General features: G+C 58.7%; 1 protein-coding gene across 1 annotated transcript in view; it reads left to right on the top strand.

Annotated features, from left to right (window-relative positions):
* Positions 1-3225: 3225 nt before the first annotated feature.
* The window catches only part of PACSIN1 (protein kinase C and casein kinase substrate in neurons 1), a 21268-nt gene continuing 15203 nt past the window's right edge, over positions 3226-9290 (top strand). The window contains exon 1 of the mRNA XM_008066834.2: positions 3226-3456. The gene's annotated coding sequence lies outside the window, so the exon portion shown is untranslated. The remainder of the gene's footprint in view (positions 3457-9290) is intronic.

Below are 9290 nucleotides of genomic sequence, written 5' to 3'. Positions count from 1 at the left end.
TGGGCATGGTGTGTGTGTGTGTGTGTGTGTGTGTGTGTGTGTGTGTGTTATAGAGGGGTGTCTGGGCTGGCGTGGTACCTGCCAGTGGGGGAGTAGGAGTCACTCATGGGTAACTCAGACCTTCCCAGCAGCAGATGGGGCCAGATTAAGCTGACTGTGAGGGTGGGGTGGGGGTGGATGCCCTCTGGGCTGGAAAAGGAGGGGTGACCGCAGGGGTCGGCTTCTCCCACAGGGCCTGTCTGGCATCCATGAGTGTGGGAGGGCAGGACTTGGGGTCCGCCAGGCAGCAGATGGGGCCAGATCAGGCTGACGGAGGGGTGGGTAGCAAGGCAGATGTCTTTGGTATCCCTGGACAGAGAAAGATGATCTGGGGCTGGGGGCTGGCAGGTGGGCAGGGGGTTCTGCTTACAGCACCTGGGAACTCAATCCCTCCCCGCCCCCTAGCTGAGGCCCTCCTCGCTCACCAGGGAGCCTCTGCTCTGCTGGGCCTGCCCACCTTCCTGGCCTGGACCTCAACCTGACCTCCTGCCAAGGACCCCTGGGCCTGGGGACAACCAATGTCAGCCTTCTGACCCATGGAAGGCAAGGCTGGAAGTCAGTTTGGAGGTCATTTTGGGGGCCCTTATTCCCACCACGTGACTGGCACTTCGAGTGCATATGACCCTGTCCTGCCTTTGATCTAAGGATAGCAGTGAACTTGGCTGTGAAATTTTTAGAAACTGGGAGGCCGTTGCCATGTTTCCCAATCAGCTGTTAATGGAATCAAGGTGGAGCACTGGAAAAAGCTTGGCAGGCTGAGGATTTGAATCCTAACCCAGCCATTTGCTGACTTTGTTTTGTTTGGTTTTTGAGATGCAGTCTTATTCTGTCGACCAGGCTGGAGTGCAGTGGCATGCTCACAGCCACCGCAGCCTCAACCTGCTGGGTTCAGATGATCCTTCCGCCTCAGTCTTCCAAGTAGCTGGAAGCTGACTTTGTTACCTTGGGCAGACTCTCTCAGAGCCTGTTTTCTAGTCAGTCCAGTGACCTTAACCACACAAGGCTGCTGTGATGGCCAAAGACACTGCAGGATGGGCGCTCAATGAATCCACTAGCTTGTCGTCCTCTCAAAGGTAGAGACAGCCCGCAGCTGTATCCCATCACCTAGAATACGTGGTGGGTACCTAGACAGTATCTGTTGAATGAATGAAACGCTCTATTTCTCTATTCCAAGATGATTTTCTTCCCTTATGTTCTGACATCTCTGATATTGGCATGCTTTGTACAATTGGTAGCGTGTCTTAGTTTAAGTGGCAGTCATCTGATGATGGAGAGGCATCTTAGATATGATGGATATGGAAGACCCTGTCATTATCAGTAGAAGGCAGACTTTTGCTTAGCTTTTGGTGGTTCTTTCCTGTTGTATCTGCCCTCTCTGAGGAATGAGTGCAGGGGTCCCTGAGCATTGCCTTTGGGCACAGGGGCTGCATGACCCTTGCCTGAGGCCCTGAGGTGGTGCTGGGCTAATAACAGCATGCTGTGTGCTCTGAATTCCAGTCACCACTCTGGTGTCCTGCCACCCCCCACGCCATCTTCCCTCCTGGGGAATGGCAGGAGACCAGAAGCCTGTCTGAGGTCTGGAATTCCCTCTGGGGTAGAGGAGAATCACTTTACCCGGTCATAACTCCAAGTCCCAGGACTGGACGGCAACCAGGTGGGTGTGTAGGGATATGGGTGAGCCCTCTTGGCTGAAGGGGCCCTAGACAGGTCCGGTCTGGATTTTCAGAGTGAGGATTGGGGAGGGCGGGCCCTGTCTCCACCCCCACCCCGTGTCCTCTTCAGCAGTAGAGCTGAGACACTGCTGAGATCAGATTAGTGCCTGATCCCTGGGTGGGGCGGAGCAGACAGTCAAATCCTCCCCTGGGAAGCGGCTCATCTCATCTTTCAACCCCCTGGTCAGGGCACTTTTACTCCTATCAACAAACCACGCCCATGAAGCGATGGTGGGGGCTTGTGTGTGCAGCTGTGGATTTGTGTAGGAAGGGCTTGTGTGTTGCATGTGCTGGATCTGTGTAGATGTGTGTGCATGTGTCGTAAAGATGTGTGTGGGCTGATGTTAGTGTTACAGTTGTGTGTGTGTATGGGTGTGAGTTATATGTGCATGTGTAGTAGACACACAGGGTTGTGGAAATGCATATGCAAATACATGTAAATATGTGCAAATGTGTACTTGTATCTATAAGTGTGTTGTTGGGGCGCACATGTCCTGGACACACAGGGGTGCATATGGATCACACTTGGGCAGTGTGAGCCCAGATTTGTGCTCTGAGGGGTGTGTGGCAGCTGTGGCCGGTGGCGAATTGGAATCCCAAGGCCCCAACACCTATAACCCAGGTACCTTGGATGCTCAGATGCGTTGTTTTACAGCTGTGGGCTTCAGCTTCTCATCTGTAAAATGGGCATGCAGTCTCATGGCACAAGACTGTGGATAAGCAACTCACACTTAGCCCGGTGCAGAATAAAACACAAAATAAAATTTAAAGTTTTAATGGAATGAGAGAGTAAGTGATCGAACAAATAGAAATGTTTTACAGCCGGGCTCGGTGGCTCAGCCTGTAATCCTCCACTCACCTCGGGAGGCTGAGGTGAATGAATTGCCTGAGCCTGCGGGTTCGAGACCCGCCTGGGCAACTTGGCGAGACCTCATCTCTACAATAAATCAAAAATTAGCCGGGCGTGGTAGCGCGTGCCTGTAGTTCCAGCTACTTGGAAGGCTGAGGCAGAAGGATCGCTGGAGCCCAGCAGGTCGAGGCTGCAGTGGCCAGGAGGCCAGTCTGGGCGACAGAGTGAGACTCCAACTCAAAAAAAAAAAAAAAAAAAAAAGGAAGATATGTTTTACAGAGCTGCATGTGGTAGGGTCTTAAGGACCCAAGGGAAGCCTATGGAGAGGCGCAACTGATGATGCCTGGAAGGGAAGTGGGGAGCAGGATCTTTAGAAGGGAGGAAGTGGGGAGAGGCACTGGGGCAGAGCCCCCCAGCCAAGGGCAGTGGCCTGAGCCCGAGTACCCACCAGCCTTTCTGTGCAGTGTGTGCACCCGGGTTCATCCCCACGCCGTGCAGGAGGCGGGCGTCCCCTGCTGTACATGGGAGGGAGGCTGTCTGTGCAGAGCATTGCCCAGTTGCCATAGAAACGAGCAGACGGAGGTGGGTGGCTAGAAAGGGAGGCGGGTCGGGAGGAGGGAGTGGGGAGGAGGCAGCAGTGGAGGGGGAGCTGGCTCCTGCAGTTCTGGAAGGCGCTGCTGCCTTCCCGAGTGAGCGGCGCAGGGAACCCAAGAGGACAGAACCCAGGCCGGCGCCAGGCCCCCTCCCGCCCGCCACCACGGAGGAGGAGGACAGCAAGCCCCTCCGGCCCTGGCCTGGCCCAGCAGGGGCAGGAAGCTCCTGCCTGCCCCTGGCTTGGTGCCCACGCGGGCCCAGGTAGGCATTCCGATGGCTGGAAGAGACTGCGTGGAGAGTGGGGACCCGGGGCTGCCCTGCCTTCCCACAGTAGCACCTGGAGGAAGCACACAGGCCAGCTGGAGGGGCTGGCCGGTGGCCTGGGTGGGGAACGGGTTTGGGGGCAGCGCCAGCATCGTGAGAGGCCCTCTTCGGAACCTGGACCTTCCCTGTCAGGGGGCTGTCCCCGGCGGCCTCCCTCCGAGCCTCCACCCCTGTCTCCACTGCTGCCACAGATCCTGACTTTGTAGACATGCCTCCTCCCTGGGGCTGTGGGCCAAGGGGAATGGGAGCCTCCAGGGACCCCCAGTCTGAAGCTAAACGGAGTGGGAGACGGGGGCAAGGAGAAGTGAAGGTGCTCCCACCCCACTCAGGGCACTGCTGGAGCAAGCAGACTCCCCTCCCGCCCCTGGCACCCGAGCCTCCCTGCTGGCCCTGGAGCGGCTCAGGCACAGGATTGGAGGCCCCTGGTCAAGCCAGAGGCGCCTTCCTCCTTCTGCCCCAAACTCAGGCCCTTTCCCCTCCTCGTTCTCCCTGCACACGAGTGAACTCTCCCCAGCCCCAGACCTCCCAAAGGACCCTGTGCCCATCCCCGGCAAGCCCAGGATCTCCACGTCGGGTCCAGGGGAGCACGCTCGGATGGGGGAGTGCCTGTGGCCCTCCCTCTCCCTGTCTCTGTCCCTCTCTGCATGGCTCCTGGGGACAGCCTTGGCTGCTGCCGGGGGAGCTCGGGCACTGCGGAGGAGCTTCTGCCGGCTGCTCAGGAGGGGGCGGGGTGGGGCACCGGGCAGGGAGGGGCAGGGAGGAGGCAGGTGAGGCAGCTGGGCAGGGAGGAGGCGGGATGGGCCCTGCGTGAGTGTGGGGGTGGGCGCACCTTGGCCAGCTGGGGAGGAGATCCTAGCCTGACAGGGGAAGGGCTGGATGTGTACCCCTTTTTCCCACCTCTCTCCCCAGCACCCCCAAGAACTTGGCTGGGTCTTGGCACCACAGGGCGGGGCTTCCTCATCCCTGGGCATGGGGGCCAGAGGACCTGGTGCAGGGGCCGAGGAGGGGTCTTGTGATGGCTAGGGAATACATGCCGAGCAGCCGACCTGGCCCTGTTCCTTTCTGCAGACGTTAGGGGCACATCTGCTGAATGCTGGCCGCCACAGGGTCTCCCACCCTGGGTCAAAGGCCTGGGAAGGGAGATAGCAGGAATAGGTGGGAGAAGCAGATTTGCCTGTGCACACTGACACCGTCTGGCTCCTGCTTCTCTGAAGCCTCTCACCCTCCCCTCTAGGGCAAGAGCTGGCTTCTGCCCTGTCTCACGTCCTGCAGCCGGGCCTGCTGGACTTGGCCGGTCAGCAGCTGCCCCATCCCCGGTAGAGAAGGGGCAGGGAGGTCTGGAGGGGGGTGGCAAGTTCTTTTGGCAAGAGCTGGAAGGAGCTATCCCTTTCCCAGCCCCTCCGGGCCTGGCCTGGTCTCCCCACTCCTGGCCTGCCTTCTGTAGGCCACATCCCTCCCTGCCATGTTTCTGCTTCACCTATCCCTGTCGGAGGGCTGACTTTGCTGGCTCTTTCTCCTACATTCTTGCCGCCAGACTCTCAGGCAGCGAGTCCACCAAAACAGGCTCCCGGGACACATTTCTCCACCCCACCCCTTGGCACCCAGTGTGCGGACAGCCTAAGCACCTGCCTGGAAGCCGGACTGGGATGCAGCCTCTTCCCAACAGCCTTCCCCTGGTCGCAGGGAGTTCGAGGGAGGCCCCAGGAGCCCAACAGGGGCTGTGGCTCCCCGGCCCAAGAGCAACTTGGCCCCAGGCTGGCCCCTCCCACTACCCCCCATGTGGGCGGGGAGTGAGGGGGCATCTTCAGTTGGCTCTTCATGGGCAGCTCAGGGCTCCAAAGCTGAGTTTCTGTCTCCCCTTGCTCCTCCCTGGGTCTTCCCTGTCCCAGCAGCTCTACCTGGACTGCTCAGGCCAAGACCCGGGAGCCACCCTCGAATCCTTGTCAGATCAGTCACATCTACACCATGGCAAATCCTGTCGGCTCAGACGTCACTGTGTTTCCAGACTCCAACCCCTTCTCACCCCCTCCCACCCACCCCCGCTCGCATCACCTCTGCACTGAGCCCCCCGCTTCCTCAGCTGGGGGACTTCAGCGCCTCCTAGAGGTTCCTCCCCTTCTTGCCCCTGTACCCTTCCCCCAGCAGCCAGGGTCCTTTAAAATGGAGCCAGAGCACACCGCCTCTCTTCTCAAACCCTGCAGTGACTCCCATCTCACCAGAGAAAAAGTCAAAGGTCTCACTCTGACCCACAAGGCCCCAGATCGTCTGCACCCCTGGCCCTCTCCTCCACCTCCCCAGCCTCCTCCTTCCGCTCTCCCCTTATTCATCTGCTCAGGCTGCCGGACCCCCTTGTTCCTTGACCCTGGCCACCATGCTTCTGCCTCAGGGCCTTTGCCCTGGCCGTGCGTTCGGCCTGCCTGAACACTCTGCATGGCTCCCTTCCTCACCTTCCTCAGGTCTTTGCTCGAATGTCACCTTCTCAGCTCTGGCCATCGTATATAAAACAGCATCACTCCTAGCCCCTGCCACCCCTCCCTGACTCCTTCCCTGCCTTATTTTTTCCCACAGCCTTTGTCCAACACATTTTACCCGTACTTCTCTGGTTTCTTGCCTGCCTACCCCTTCTAGAATGCAGCCCCACAAGAGCAGGGAGTTTCCGTCCTGTTCGCTGTCACAACCCACATCTGCACCATGAGAATCAGAGCTGCCATGTAAAGCCGGGAGTGTCTGCCCCAGGAGTGTCTGCTGTCATGGTGGGGGTTCCTCGCAGGGGAAGACAGCGTTCCCCCCATGTGGGTAGTTGCCCCAGAGGCATGGAGTTGGGCCGGTAGAGGGCATGGGCTGGGTCCGCACTTCTTCCTTTTCTGTACTCCAACTGTGGCCAGGACAGCTTGGCCCAGCCAGGCAGGGTGGGGATGGGATAGGGCAGGGAGGGCTGGCTGATAGCCCCTCCTTTCCAGTCAGAACTCATCCCTGGGTTTTATGCTATTGGAAAAGCATGCTTGGCCCCACCAGGAGTGTCACCCACAGAGGGGGCAGGCCTGGCCCCTGCTCTCCAGGTTGGCCACAGATTCAGTGGGCTCAGACAGACCCAGCAGAGGGGCTGAATGTGTGCTGACTGGTCTTGAGAAAAGAGATGTCCTGGAGCAAAGAGAGTGAGGAGCCCGGCCCCCAGCCAGCTCCCACTCCTCCCTCCGTCTGTGGGTATCTCCCTTTGGGCTCCCCCAGAAGCCAGCCCTGAGACAAGAATATGATTCACTTGGGAGGTGGTCTACAGAGACACCGAGGGTGGGGACCTGAGACAGGGCGGGGCAGTGGCCAAGAAGGGTGCTTTGCCAAGCAAGTTATTACCACTGGGGACAACTAGGGCTCACTCTGCCAGGGGTCTCTGGGAGGCAGCAGAGAGCACATCTCGGACTTAGCCCCCCACAGGCAGGAGTGGGGGTCTGTACACACCAGCTTCTGTCAGGAATAGCTTGAGGGCTGCTCTTGCCCACCCACTTGAAATACCCTCCACCTTGCTTCCCCTTTTCTTTGAATTTCTGTCACCACCTGGTGTGGTGATATGCATTTGCTCCTTAGCTCTTTGCCTGCTCTGGAGTGAAACTCCATGAGGGAAGAGCCGGTCTTACTCCCTGCTGAGCCTGCAGCACCGGAACAGCCTCAGAGGCGCCCTACGGACTTGTAGCTGAAGGGAGCTGCAGAGTGTGGGGCGGCTGCCTTCTGGGGATGATTTTCTGGATCAGAGAGAGGGTCCAGAGTCTTGTGGAATGGCTAGAGGAGGAACGGAGAGGATGGAGATGGTGGAGGGTAACCGGCCAGAGACCAGGGAGTGGGCTGGACAGGAGGGCGGAGAGACCAGCCAGAGTCCACTGCTGAGCTGGGGTCCTGAGGCTGTGTCTGAGGCTTTGCTTGTTCTCACAGGTGGAAAGCCAAGGGGTGCCTTTAACCCTTTCCTGGCTGGGCTGAACCCACTGAGGCTTAAGGTTGCCCAGCCAGAGCCCACCTGGTCCCCTCTGCCCTGGGCCTCTCTGTGGCCCTCCAGCCTCATGTGACGCCCGAACTCTGCCTCCCTGTCTCCCCATTTGTGTTTCCGTTCTCTTCCTCCCTCATCATTTCTTTTTTTTTCCCTTTTTCGTTTTTCTTTTTCTCCTCTTCCTTCCTTCCTTCCGAATTTGAGTCTTTCTCTGTCACCCATGCTGGAGTGTAGTGGCACCATCATGGCTCATCACACCCTTGGCCTCCTGGGCTCAGCTGATCTTTCCACCTCAGACTCCTAAGTAGCTGGGACTGCAGGTGCATACCACCACACCTGGCTAATATTTTTTTAGTTTTGTAGAGATGAGGTCTCACTTTGTTGCCCAGGCTGGTCTCAAACTCCTGGCCTCAGACAGTCCTGCCTTGGCCTCCCAAAGTGCTAGGATGACAGGTGTGAGCCACTGCACCCAGCTCCCTCATCATTCCAGAAGTGCAGGCCCCTTGGGGACCACCCGGGGGACCTCAGGTTAGAGGAGAATGGAGCTCTGGGGGCCTGGTTTGTAGACCCAAAGAGAAGGCAAGAGGAAGACAGGCCTGGGATCTTCCTTTCCCAGGGGACCTGGAGACCTGGGGTCCCAGATGAGGCCAATCAGTCCTGGAAGGGCTCTGGGAGTGTTAGCTGAGGAGGGGAGGGGGCATGAGGTCATCCAGAGAGCTGTGCCTCCTCTCTGAAGGCTCTGCACCTGCTGGTACTCACCGTGATGAGGGTTAACCGTGTGCCTCCTGGGCACCTGCTTCTCATTTCATCTGACATCAACCCCACAGATGTGGAAACTGAGGCACAGAGAATTTAAGTAACTTGCCGAGGTCCCACAGCCAGTGAGTGGTAGAGCCGGGATTTGAACCCAGTCATTCTTTCTGGCCCCAAGGGTGGCATTCTTAGCTACTGTGCTATTCTGGCAGGAGCTCCATGCTCGTTGGGAGAGCAGGCTGCTGCACCTGAACCAGCAAGATGTTGTTGAAAGCAGGGTGTGCCTAAGAATGGCACTGCAGAGTGAGCATCAGATGAGGAAGGAGGCACAGGTGAGGGCTGGGGGATTCAGGGGCGCTTCTTGGAGGGAGAGGGACTGAGCTGGCCCTTGAGGGGAAGCAGGGTTTTGGGGTAGGGGTGAGTGATAGGAGAGAGGATGGCACCGTCCCAGGCAGGGGGCGGCAGGAGCAAATGGGCAGAGGCTCTGGTGGACACGGGCACACATCTCAGGAAGGAGTGGAAGGATGGTGCCTCACAGCTAACCTAATCCTTCTTGCTGCACTGGACGCCCCAGCAGAGACCAGCCGGGGTCCTTGGGTCGCCTCAGTTAAGGCGCAGTGAGCCCATCCATCGTCTCTGGGTGAGGTGGGGGTGGGGAGCTGCAGGGAATGTCTGTGGGATCTGAGGCCCTGGGGGAGGGGAGGCAGCTCCGGCCTCCCCATGGCCTCCCCATGGTCCTGCGGGAGAAGGCCTTAGACCAGGAGGGCTGGAGGGACACCCAGAAGAGCTGGGAGTGGGGCCAGGGGAAGGACTCACCAGGGTCTGAATCAGGCTCTGCCTCCTCCCTGCTGTGTGACCTCCGATGAGTTATTTAACCTCTCCGAGTCTCAGCTCCTTGTCTGGAGAACAGGGAAGACAAGAGCCATCCCAGTGGGCTCTTGTGAGGTTGAGCCAAAGTGCACGAGGCCAGCCACAGCAGGTGCTCCAAGTGTTGCTGTGGTTGATACAGAGGCAGAGTGGAGAGGGGTGGGGGGACCTGTGT

Source organism: Carlito syrichta, unplaced genomic scaffold (assembly GCF_000164805.1).
Source record: "Carlito syrichta isolate Samal-C Ts95f unplaced genomic scaffold, Tarsius_syrichta-2.0.1 Scaffold309115, whole genome shotgun sequence".
NCBI classification, from domain to species: Eukaryota; Metazoa; Chordata; class Mammalia; order Primates; family Tarsiidae; genus Carlito; species Carlito syrichta.
The sequence above is the reverse complement of the archived record's forward strand: the minus strand, read 5'-3'. Positions and strand labels throughout refer to the sequence as shown.